Raw genomic sequence first — 10,903 nt, forward strand, 5'->3', positions numbered from 1 at the left:
AATAGCTCCTCAGTGAGTGGTGGGACCTGAAGATCATCCATCACATCTATGCTAGAATTCTGACTAGCTTGAGTTTGTTCAGGTCTTATGCAATTAGAACTTGCTATTGTGAGTTCATGACTGAGATTGCTGTGTCATACATTTCTCCCCATCATCTGGATCTTACATCATTTCTGTCTCCTCTTCCTCAGTGTTCCTCAAGCCTTGGTTGGGGTGTGTGTGGTGGGATTGATATAGGTGTCCAATCTAGAGATGAGCACTCAGTCTCTTATTCTCCACATGTTTACCAATTATGTATCTCTAACTGACTGCTGCCCACTGCAAAAAGAAGTTTCTCCGACCAAGGTTTAGAACAGCCCACATCTATTGCCATAAACATAAATACCTTGATATCAATTTGACAACATGACCATTTAGCAAAATAGTAATAGTAGGCTCTACCTCAGAGCCTATGATGTCCCTAGCCAGTTTACAGCACCAGGCACAAAATTCCCTCTTGTGGAGCAGGCCTCAAGTCTAACAGAAAAATTTCATTAACCCTTAATAGTCATGCCACTTTTGCAGTAGTGAGCACATCTTGCCTGGCAGGTTTGTATTGTGGCATACAGGCTTCATCCTTCGATAAGACCATTGATGTCTTTTCTCCCCCAGCACACAGTACTAGGAAAGCTAGTTGGCAAGGAGGAAGCTTCCTGATTAGTTTGAGATTTATTTCTTTATATCCTTCATCCAAACTGTGTGGTGTCTTCAGCAATAGGGTCTTGCTATGTAGTCACGGTGAGTAACCAGGGCAGTGGCAATAGCCTGTGTTGTCTTGGAGACCTCTGAGACCTCCCTGACCACTAACTTGTAGGGTGGCATCCCATGTCTTGTACTGCAATTTTCTCATGTTTTCTGGGAGTGACACTGTCCACCCATGCAGAGTGCATCTGTTCAAAATATTTCTTTTTTGAGTTTAAATGCACCTTATAATTTAGACAACCTACATGACATGTTTTGCTTAAAAAATAACACCTCCACTCCAAATAAATCTCAGTCAAAACAAAAGAGCACAAGATGACTCAGTCCTATTTATCTTGAGTCCCGGTGTTATATGGACATCAGCAGCAGCCTATTGTGGTGACAGGTAATAAATCCAAATTGTCCAATTTGTTGACATTTCTAAACCATCTTTAAAGAAAATCATATATGGAGTTATACCATCTTAATGGTAGTCCAGGAGCGTAACCATGTCATCTGGATTCATGTTCTTACCAATAAAAAACTGGTAGTTATTGAAATTTGCTAGGATGTGCTTGATTTATTCTGTGGCCACAGTCATAAAGGACTTTACTCTGTCTGGTTTCTGTTCTTCAAGTTTGTCTTTGAGTGATTTCATATAATCTTTGTACTTTTTGTAGGCCTCTTTTGAAAAACTGGTTTCCTGTAAGTGATGGTTCATGACAATGTCAACACCCATGACTACTGTGCTTTCAGTCCCTTTGCCCTCCAGGCCTTCTGCAGAAGTGTGCTGGATAGCTTTAGTGTCAACTTGACACACCTGGGTTGAGGGAGCCTCAATTGGGGAATTTCCTCTATTGGACTGGCCTGTGGCCATGTCTGAAGGGCATCTTCTTGATGAGTGATGTGGGAGGGCCCAGCCCACTGTGGGTGGTGTCACCCCTGGGCAGGTGGGCCTGTGTTGCATAAGAAAGCAGGCTGAGCAGGGGCCAAGTGAGCAAGCCTGTAAGCAGTGTTCCTCCATGGCCTGTGCTCCAGCTCCTGCCTCCAGGTTCCTGCCCTGATTTCCTACCTTGGGCTCCCTGATGAACTGCGTGCGACCTGGGAGATGTAAGACAAATAAACCCTTTCCTCCCCAAGTTGGTACTGGTCAGAGTGTTTTGTCACAGCGATGAAGAACAAACTAAGACAAGAAGTATTTCCACCAATGAGCGAGTCACTGATGTTACCCTCTGTCCTGCTGACCTTCATGCTCTACACCTCGAGCAAAGCCAAATTAGTGGTGTCGATCTCCTGGATCTTGTAGATGTAGGAGAACAGCTCAGTCATAGCTGATGATATCCTAGTAGAAGATCACGATGGTGGCTGGGGACAGGGGAGCAGGCGGAAAGCGCCAAAATATATTTTTTTACATCCCAGTCAAAATCGTTTCTAAAGTTGCATTTTGAAATTAGCTTACTAACTAGTGTGTTTTCATAAGGCTTTTTCATACACCTTTAGTTTTTGTTAACCAACCTATAAAGATTTTTTTTTTAAATTTATGTATACATGTGTGAGTCTCTGTGTGTGGTGCCTGTAGAGGCCAGAAGAGGATGCTGGATCCCCTGGAGCTGGAGTTACCAGAGGTTGTGAGTCACCAGATGTAGGTGCTGGGAACCAAACTCAGATTGCTGCAAGAGCAGTTCACGTTCTTACCCACAAACCCGCCTCTCAGCCCCTGAAATCCATGTTTATCTCAGGAGTTTCACACATCATTTCATCGTTCTTTTAGTACTCTGAATGGGCAATGTTTGTAAGAAGAATGCATGATAACTCTCTTCTTTGTAGGTGACCTTATTATCTTTTTCTTTTCTTAAAACTTAAAATAGTTGTTTATTTTTATACCCAAACCTCCCAGCATTGATCACTTTAGCTTTCTGTAAGTCTTGAGATGTGGCAGTGTCAAGTCTCCTGGGTGCTATAGCTCTTCACATTCTATGTCAGTTTAGAATCATTGTTGTCTCCATAAAAATAAAACCTCCAGGATTTTTTTAAGGGACTGAAATAAATATTCTGATTAACTTAGGAGGAACTGATATATTCAAAAGATGGAGGCTTCCTAACTAGGAACAAGACATATTACCTTATTTCTCTGGTTCTCTTTTCTTTGACTGATACTTAGTAGTTTAAAAACTATACAGATCTTGTACATTTCATGTTATTTTACTTAATATCTATTTATTAAAACTATATTATTTTGTACATTGGTTCTTTAATCCTCTTCCATCTTCTGACCTGTTCTTGAGAGCTTGCCATGAGCTCTGGGGCCCTTTTGAAAACCTGGGATGTGAAATAGGTTTTGGGATTGTTTCTGGAGCCAGGTTCCCCTTTCTGGTAGAGCTCCTGGTACTTTAGGGGTCTTAAGAGCTTGTAAGCTGGCATATGCTTAAGAAATAACCTTCTGGCCATAGCTGAGTGTGTGCTCAGAGAATGGGGGATGGAGAGCCAGGCCAGGCAGGAACACTGGCATGGAGACTTGTTACAGGGATGGTCCCTGTGGGAATGGCTTTGTAGTGGGTGCTTCTCACTTACGAGGCCATGTCAATGGTCCTGACTGAGGCTGTGCCCTGTGGTATGGACCATAAACTTTCCTAGTGCTGGCAGAGCAGACCCTGAGGTGGTGAACTTCCTATTCCACAGGGCAAACTTCCATGACTCCTTTCTGTGTGGCCAGATTTTTTTTTACTGTCCCAGATAACAGGCAGTGACTGTTATCTGCTGAACTTGGTATCTCCCTGACCATGAGTGTCCTCCCTGATGACCCCACAGCATAGCTGTTGGGTACTGATGCTGGGTTTGCTGGCCGTGAGTTCACTAAGCTCTTTAGATTTTCACCTGAGGCTGATGCCCTTTTTCTGGAAATGCCCAGTGGGGACTGCTATGGTTTGGATATGGTGTCAATGTGGTGGTGCTGAGAGGTGGTGCTGGATTTAGAGGGAGGTCACTAGGCCACAGGAGCTCCAGCCCTGGAAAGCAGTGAGTTAGTTCACATAAGAATTCACTGTTAGAGGCAAGGCCACCCATGTACTTGGCCACTTCTGCATTCTGCACTTTTTCTGCTTTTCTGGCATATCACAATGCACCCAAAGGGGCCCTCACCAGAAAAGGCACTCCTAGACTTTCAGTTTCCAAAATATGAGCTGACTAAAACTCTTTGCTTTACAAAATACACAGCCTCAGGTATTTTGTTATGGTGATAACAAATGGACTAACTCAGTGAATAGTTTAGTTTCTGGCATACATTATCCAACATCTTTACCCACATGCCTGTCTGCCTGGAAGAATGCTGCACAGAAAATCAGGTGAGTTTCCATACAAGTTCAGATCACTTTCCATGAGGCCAGGCTGGTGCATTTTAGGAGGACCCCGAGTCAGCAGAGCCCTCTGAGAAAGCCTCCTTCGCTCAGCCTTGCAGCCAAGCCACACTCAACTCAAGCTGACCTGAGCTGGTGGCAATGTTTAATCATTTTTCATCGCCACTAGTGAAAGAAATGCTGCCTTTGGCTGGGTAGTCCACACTGCCCAAGAAATGAATTCTGAGTCCCAGGTGAGAACTCTAGACCTGGAAGGTCTTGGATCAACTAATGACACACCTTGTGCCCATTTTAAGCCTCCCAATAATGTCCACACAGGTGGCCTAATGGTGCCATGGAGATTTCAGGATCGGTACATATATTAGTCACTGTAATTAAAATCCTGGAGTTATATTGTATGTTATTTGTATGGCAGTTTGTGATATGTTTAAGGCTCCCTGCTTCAAAATTATTAAAGTTACTGTCCCTGGCTGGCCAAGGGACAAGTAAAGTTAGAGTGTGATCTTATTCCCCCTCGATGGGGCAAGCGGGGAGGAGGATGCGCCTGGGATTCTCTTATAAAGAGACCGAATGCCAAATAAAAGAATTCCAGCTGTGCAACAGGAAAGTTGAAATGGTTTGTAAGGATCATTAATATTGCAATGAAAACTAATTAAACCTGGAGCTGGAAGGAGTTCATTAGTGGTTTGGAGCGAAGAGTTCTTTTGCAAAGTCTGTGTAAGCGCAGCATAACTTGGAACATTGTCAGCTGGGCCTAGGGATCACGTGGCTCCCCCCTTCTGTGGCCTCTGGAATTGTGCCTTCTGGTAGACAGGAACCCAGAGATGCCTTGAGTGCCTGAAGTCCCCTCAAACCTTTCTCCTCGTGGGAACCTGGACATCTGTTGGGGGCAGGCACACTTTGCAGGCTGCTGCGAACACACTGGGGAAGGAGGAGAATTTGCAGGTTCCTTTCTGAGCAATGTGACTCATTTCAAACCACTCACAGTGAAAGGTGCCCATCGCTTCGACCATGGTTTTGTTTGACAGAAGTACTCCCACAGGTTCTGGCTCATTTACTTCCCTCATCCATCCTTAGAAAATTGCTTTATCATCTCTCCCTGACTTGACTGTCTGAGAGAAGGAAGATTGTTTTTGTCACAAACTGGGATTCCTGGAAGCAGATGCTGAAGTGGGTTTGGTGGGCCGAATGTTTATTAAGGAAGACCCTAGGGACCACACTTTCGCCTTGTGTCAGGATGGGGGAGAGGCAGATGTGGGCAGGGGAAGAAATCAAGCTGTGATCTTAACCAGGGAAGACTCAGCTAAAATTCCTGGGAGTTAGGAGTAGAATGATCTTCCGAAGTGTCTTGGGTTGGGTTGAGATGGCCAGTTCTTTATCTTTCGACTTTCATCAGTTACTGATAGGAGATGCCTTCAAAAGGGCAGGAACTTGGCAGTCTACAGGTTGCTCACCAACAGCACCTCCAGCCACTGGGCAACAAACCCTTCCTTGAAACATTGGGCATAGCTTCAAAATTGTATCCAAAGTATCTGGAAGTATTTGGTTCAATTTCAGAAGTGAAATGGTAGGCTGTAGAAGAGGCAAGCCTCCCAAGGCCTCCCAAGGGGATCTCACATCTTTGAGTCTGGGTACATGCCCTTGATAAGGTCATCTACCTATGTGTCATCTTTCTTTCTATAGCTCTTGTAGGCTTGAAGGGCAAGCAACACCAGGACATGATGAAGAAGGTCACTCCTAGTGTGAATACCACATTACAGGAGTGTTTTGTTATGAAGGATAGGCCAGGGGCTTGGTGGTGACCACTAGGTACTGCCCTTGGGTGCTGAGCTGGCACAAGTCTATGACTGGCACTTTCCCAAGAGAGGCAGTCCCAGGTATGGCTTTGGTCTTAATTCATTCTGGTGTCTGGGGTGTGCCTGGGCCATCAGTCCCCTGGGCATCTAATACAGGGTTTGGGTATGTTATGGAATGTATGATTCTACTCAGGTGTAAGTTGTTGGGAGGCACTGGCACCATACTGGCAGTTTACTTTTTGGTTTGTGCCTGGTAGGTTTCAAAAGATATTTGTTAATGGTAATAGATATTTTTAAAATAGGTATTTGTTAATGGTGTTAGCATATGCCCATTTTACACAGCAAAAATTAAAGCTCAGGAATGTGAAATAAACAGTACAACAGAATTAGAAAGAAGATCCTCCCTCCTAATCCCCTAATCTTCCTTGTGTCTTTCTTTATGAATGAACAATGAGGAAGCACATCTGGACCTTTACCATCCAGCCCCTGCTACAAACAACATCTAGCTTATTCATGCCACAGAAAACAGCAATGCTTTCTCTTTTTCAAGTCCTTTCTCCCATCTCCAACCCAGGTAGTCACCATAGTAGAAGACTGTCACTGGTCTCAAGAGAAGAACTGGGGCTTTTCCACTCAGTTGACCATGCTTGGCCTTGAGTTTGAAGACCCCCCAGAGTGAAGGATGGCCCTGCTGTCTATGCCAGGGCTTTGGCCATGAGCCTGTGGACACCCAGGCCTAAGGTTCCAGCACAGCTGTCTTGAGGCCTTTGATAGTTTGCTGCTAGGTTTCCCTTTGATTTCATATCAGTGAATCCTCAAATAGCTAGACCAATAAGGCAAAAGTCTCAAGGCTCTGGTTCATGAATCCAGGCCTTCCAAGTGTGGGAGGTCCCAGAAGAGAGTAGTTTACAGAAATCACAGTGTATCATTTTCCTCTATCCTTGTGGATCTCAGCAGGCAAAGAAGGGTGGCTGGTCACCTTCAGCTTTCTATGACCATGTACCATATGTGTACCATGACCTAGAAAGGGTTGGTCTGTGTTTGAGTCTCTTTGCTATAGGAAGTCTGTTTTGAATGGCGGAAATAAAGAGCCAAGCCGCTCAGAAAGGAGGAAAGATGGACCCTGTACTCTGGCAGATGCCCACGTCAAATCCCCTGTCCTGAAGAAAATGGCTCTATTCCTTGTTTTGTTTGGTCTTCTGTTTTTGAGACAGGGTGTCACTGTACTGCCCAAGCTGGCCTTGAACTCACAGAGATCTTCCTGCCTCTACTGAGCACTTTGTGCCATCCCATGCTCTAGTTTGGGTCTGGAATGCACTCCTCTCCCTCAAGACTTGTGTTAAAGGCTTGGTCTCTCACTCGGTACTGTTGTGTGGCTGTGAATGTGGAAACTCTAATATATGGAGCCTGGCGGGAGGGTTTCTAGTCCCTGGGTGGGCAGTCTTTCAAGGCATTGTTGGGACTCCAGTCTTCAGTCTCCCCCCCTTCTTTTTTTGCTTATTTCCCATGAGGTAAATAGTTGTACAACATCACATGATCCTACCACAATGTACTAATCACATACCACCATTGGAGGCCTAAAAACAATGAATTTTCCCAATCATGGAAACTTGAATCTTAAAAAACCTATCTATCTATCTATCTATCTATCTATCTATCATCTATCTATCTATCTATCATCTATCTATCTATCTATCTATCTATCTATCTATCTATCATCTATCTATCTACTACTTACCTATACCAACTCCCTCACTTCTGTTGAGTGTCGAACCTGGGGCCTGATACCTGCTCGTTAAACATTCCACCACTGAACTGTATTCCCAGTACAACCTTTCCTCTTTATAATTTATCTGTCTTGGGTCTTTGCTACAGTAATAGAAAGCTGACTGTGATGGTTAATCTTCATCGTCAACTTGACAGGATATAGAATCATCTAGGAGACACACCTGTAGGTATGTCTGCATGAATGTTTTCAGAGAGCTTTAATTGAAGTAGGAAGACCCATCCTCAGTGTGAGTGACACCACTCCATGAGCAGAGGTCCAGGACTGAATAAAAAGAAGCAAGAGGAACATCAGCATTCACCCTTCCCTGCTTCCTGACTGCAGATGCTACACGAGCAGCAGCTTCATGTCCTCGCAGCCTCGAGCTCCTGCAGCCTCATGCACCAGCTACCACAGCTCATCGCGGTTCCTTCAGGACTTCACCTCAAACTGTGTGTCAAAATAAACGCTTCCTTCCTTAGATGTCTTTTCTCAGGTATTTTGTCACAGCAGCAAAACATATAACTAACTCACAAATGCCTTATGTTTTGGACAAGGACAACAAGAAAGGTAAATTCCTGGTTGCTGGGCTTAAAAGTGAGGCTGGTTTAATTGGACTGTCTTAACCTTGCTTATTATCTTGTAAGAGCTTATAAAAATGGTAATTTTTTAATTGCATATTTGATTGTCATAGTATAATTGATAATTATACAATTTTATGTGTTGTATAATTATCACTGTCATACTTAATGGTGGTTAATTCTTCTGTAACTGAAGGCAGTCAGCAGAAGGGGCTATTTAAATATCTTTTCTTTTTCATTTCAAGATTAAGCCCAGAGTTGGGGATGTTCAGTGGAAGACTATTTGCCTTGCACATAGCAGGCCCTGAATTCAGTTCCCAACACCACACACACAGACAGACAGACATAGATACATGGACACATCCACACACATATAGATACACACAGAGACAGACACATGCACACAGGCACATATACACATATAGACACACATACATATAGACATACAAACACAGACACAGACACACAGATACATATAGACACACATTGCCACACAGAGAAAGAGACAGACAGATATACACACAGGCAGACACAGACACACACAGACATACATACATATAGACACAGACACACTATAATTATTGCCAGTCACACAGACACACAGATACATGTAGACACACATCCACAGAACTACACATACAGATACATATACACAGAATCAGACAGATACATACACACACACACACACACACACACACACACACACACCCCAGACCTAGGAATTCTTGCCTTTCCACTCCCACAGGTAGCAGATGGAAGGCATAAAGAACTGGTTCATGGGATATCACACAGTGACTCCTACTCTTGATTATCAGCCATCAATTCTTACTTCCTGGGAGAAGATTACACACCCAGGACATTTGGGGTTAGTCTACAGTGCTTAAAGAGTTTCCCTACTTTATCATAGCCCTCCAAAGTCACAGTTTCAGGGGAGTAGGAAATTCCACAACCTATGATAAACCTTCCTGGGCTACCATTCAAGAATGTGGAGCTCATTTATGTTTGGGGTCAGCCTCCTCTGCAAGAGAGAAACTGAAACTGGTAGATGAGGGGACCATGGATACTCTCCTTGGTGGAAACAGATGTTTCAGCATTTCCAGAGAACAATTCATTTTCGTTCTGTTGGTCAGAGTCAGGGACATGATTACCTTTTAAGTGCAAGGGAGAGAGGCCAGTAAAGGTTTTAGTGATGCCTTTTCTCTTGACTGAACAAACCAGGGCTCTGTGACTAGGAAGAAAAGGAAAACAATAGTGGGTGAAAGCAACCATTGTCTCTGCCACGGGGCAAACCACACCAAGCTTTTCAATGACCGCCTAGAAGTTGTTGGGTTCTTGTTCCTGGAGAAAATGATTACAGAGGGCTTATACCTGTGTCATGGTCAGGGCTACAGAAGGATTTGGGTTCCTAACTTCAAGGAATCTTCTATCTAGTGCTCAGCCAGTCTGTAGAGATGGGCATTCTGCTGAGTGGACACAGCTCCTCTGGGGACAGGTGCTTCCAACCCAGGGGTTTTGTGGCTTTCAAAGCATGGAGTTCCTCATGCAGTTAGCTAGGAATCCTGGGGCTTCTAAGTCTGCCATTGCCAGTCACTAAGAGAAAACTCAGGGGTAGGACTGACCTCTAGAGGAACCATAAGATGTGGTACAAGTAGAGAAGTTTGGTTGAATCCTGGATTCAAATCCTGAAAAACAATGACAGTGGCTCAGGTTCCTGGTCTGCTGTGTGGAGGTGGCAGCACATAGTGTCATATTATAGTTTGTGTCAGAACAGCTCTGTTTCAGGTCCCTATATTCTGCGTTAGTTCCTTTCTGTTACTGTGATAAACACCAAAGCAGCTTATAGAAGGAAGAGTTTATTTGGCTTAAAGTTCTAGAGCGAGGGTCCATAGTGGAGGAGGCGGAGTGATGGTAGGAGCAGAAAACAGTGCTCACATCTTCAGTCACTCACAGGAAGGAGAGAGAGGAACCGGAAGTGGGCAAGGTTACAAACTCTCAAAGTCCACACCTCAGTGACATACTTCCTCCAGCAAGGTTGCACCTCCTAAACCTCCCACAGTGCCACCAACTGGGGCCAAGCATTCAAACACGTCAAGCTTATGGGGGGCATTCTCATTCAAACACCGCAATATCCTACACCTGTCACATATCCACTACCTGGTTACTTTAAAGGTGCTACTCTTGGCGGGAAGCAGAGTGAAGGACGCAAGGATTTCTCTGTATTGTAGCTTGTCATCACATGGGAATCTCAACCCCCTGAAGAAAAAAAAAAAAACAAACAAAACTTTTTCTGAATGTAGTGAATCCGGTATTATCAGGTGTTAAGTCATCAACACTGAAGGTACTTGGGAGAAGGTGCTGCCTGGCTAACCACTGCCACACTTTACTTCTTTTAGGACTGCACAGAACTTTTAAAAAGATTGGATCTGAAGAAATGGGATTATTATTTTGAAAGGCATACTTTTTTAAAATAAAAAAAGATTTTTTAATTTATTATTTTTATTTTATGTGTATGCGTGTATTGCCTGCATGTAGGAAAGTGCACCCATGTCATGCAGTGCCCGTGGAGGTCAGAAGAGACTGTCGGATCCCCTGGGACTGGAGTTACGGACAGTTGTTAGCGGCCATGTGAGCGCTGGAAATCAAACTGAGATCCTCTGCAAGAGCAGACAGTACTCTTAACTGCTGAGC

General features: G+C 44.1%; 1 pseudogene; it reads right to left on the reverse strand.

The window, feature by feature from the left end:
* Positions 1 to 1,111: 1,111 nt before the first annotated feature.
* LOC103735039 lies at positions 1,112 to 5,074 on the reverse strand (annotated as a pseudogene).
* Between the last annotated feature and the right edge of the window lie 5,829 nt (positions 5,075 to 10,903).

Source organism: Nannospalax galili, unplaced genomic scaffold (genome assembly GCF_000622305.1).
Source record: "Nannospalax galili isolate Female #2095 unplaced genomic scaffold, S.galili_v1.0 scaffold996, whole genome shotgun sequence".
Lineage (NCBI taxonomy): Eukaryota > Metazoa > Chordata > Mammalia > Rodentia > Spalacidae > Nannospalax > Nannospalax galili.